The sequence below is a fragment of the Malania oleifera genome, chromosome 2 (assembly GCF_029873635.1).
Source record: "Malania oleifera isolate guangnan ecotype guangnan chromosome 2, ASM2987363v1, whole genome shotgun sequence".
Lineage (NCBI taxonomy): Eukaryota > Viridiplantae > Streptophyta > Magnoliopsida > Santalales > Ximeniaceae > Malania > Malania oleifera.
Window position 1 is genome coordinate 78343765 of NC_080418.1, and position 2049 is coordinate 78345813.

At 35.8% G+C, this 2049-nt stretch overlaps 1 non-coding gene across 1 annotated transcript; it reads right to left on the minus strand.

Moving 5' to 3' along the window:
* Window positions 1-1224: 1224 nt before the first annotated feature.
* LOC131149972 (small nucleolar RNA R71) lies at window positions 1225-1332 on the minus strand. Its single transcript, XR_009135360.1, has one exon. It is a non-coding gene; the product is annotated as a small nucleolar RNA R71 (small nucleolar RNA).
* Between the last annotated feature and the right edge of the window lie 717 nt (window positions 1333-2049).

Below are 2049 nucleotides of genomic sequence, written 5' to 3' on the forward strand. Positions count from 1 at the left end.
ATGGCCATTAATTAGATGATGTTGGTTTTGTGATTTGCTACTGAAAGGGGGAATTATAGGATAGATTTTGGATAATTCAGCGTAGGTGAATATAGAGATTGAAAGACTTGTATAAACTTACGTAGCATAAAAAAATCGAGGGTCTTATTTATTTCTTGCATTATTAATTTACATATTCTTATGTTAAATAATAAATAAAAATAAATTCTGATTGACTATCGAAAGAGGCTTTTGGAAAATTTGGAGTTTTGCTAACAAATAGAGAAAACAAAATCGAATTGGCTAGATAAGTAAAGCATAGTTCGAAACTAGGTGAAATCGGTTTCATAGAAGTTTTAACTCTCATTAAATTGATACGTGGCAACTAGTTTTATTTTCCCTTGAATAGTTTATTTAAAGTAGCCTTATTTCAATTTCGCATTCCAAAATTATTAATCTTTCTAAATAAAATCAAGATTAGTATAATTTCGGTACTTGGTAAAATTAAGACACCAATTCTTGAGGACGATACTCTTCACATCACTATATTATAAAACTACGATACTGTGCACTTGCAATTTTGCACCGATTAAGTTTTTGGTGCAGTTGTTGGGAATTGAGTTTTTCTTATTTTTGGCAATATCGATACAAAGTAATCTTGGTTTTAATTTAGAATTTTATATATATATATATATGTTATTTTTTTTATTATTTATTTTAATTATTTTTTATTTTCTTTATTTCAGGTGTGTTTTTGATGTTGGATGCACCGTGCTAGAACCCCGTGCCATTATTTTTTTTGATCCGGATGAAAGAACACTCAAAGCACTAAGGAAAAAGAGGGTACTAGCTATGGATAACAGACAACAAAATGTACAGCCACGCACCTTGAAGGATTATGTACGACCAGTTGTGAATGACAACTATTCGGGTATTAGACGTTAGCCCATTAATGCCAACAATTTTGAGCTCAAACCCACATTAATCAGCATGGTGCTACAAGCCCAATTTAGTGGATCACCACTTGATGATCCCAATATCCATCTGGCGATGTTTCTAGAGATTTGTAACACTGTAAAGATCAATGGGGTTACTGAAGACACCATTAGACTGAGATTGTTTCCTTTTTCTTTGAGGGACAAAGTAAGAGGTTGGCTACAATTTCTACAATTGGGGAGTAGTACTAGTTGGCAAGACAATGCAGAAAAGTTTCTGGCTAAATTCTTTCCACATGCAAAAATATCTCAACTCAGGAGGTGAGATTGGTCAATTCAAGCAACATGATTTTGAATCACTTTATAAAGCATGGGAAAGGTATAAGGATTTGATTCTACGTTGCCCACAACATGGATTGTCGAATTGGTTGCAGATTCATATTATAAGAACCCGAACCATGATATATGGGTTAATTATGTAAAAGAAGGGTAAAATGGGGAATTGAGCAGAGTTCGTCGACGAGGCCGGAGTTCGTCGATGAAGTACCTTCTTTTCTCATCAACGAAATTCAGAAGCTCGTTGACAAGGAAAAGACGAGAGATTTCGAGAAATCGGGGGTCTCAGGTTCATCGACGAGGCCACATCTTCATTGACGAAGGTAATGGCAGACTCGTCGACGAGGACGCCAATTCGTCGACGAATCCACACGAGTCAAATTCCTTTAAAAGATATTTTGGGTTGCTTCTTGGCTAAGATTTGGAAATCCTCTCTCTCTCTCTCTCTCTCTCTCCCTAGGATTCAAATCTCTCTCCTTCCTCGATTTCTTCGCTGTTCGTCGCCTGATTTGTAAATGGGACATTATTGCGAGGATTAGGGAAGGATTCTCTATGTTTCTAGCAGATCAAAATTCCGTTTCAAACGATTTTGGGTTTCGGCTAAAATTGAGGCAAGGCTCGGTTTTTGTTTCTAATTTAGAATATAGGTAGTAGTACGCATTGTAAGCATGTATTGTACTGTGATTCATAGGTTTTGGAGTCTCGGTTCGTAGTTTTGGGGACCGTAGAGTTCATAGTTGGAATTCGGGTTAAGGTAAGGGGATTCAGTTTATATTAGATTATTTTTGAAATTAGGATC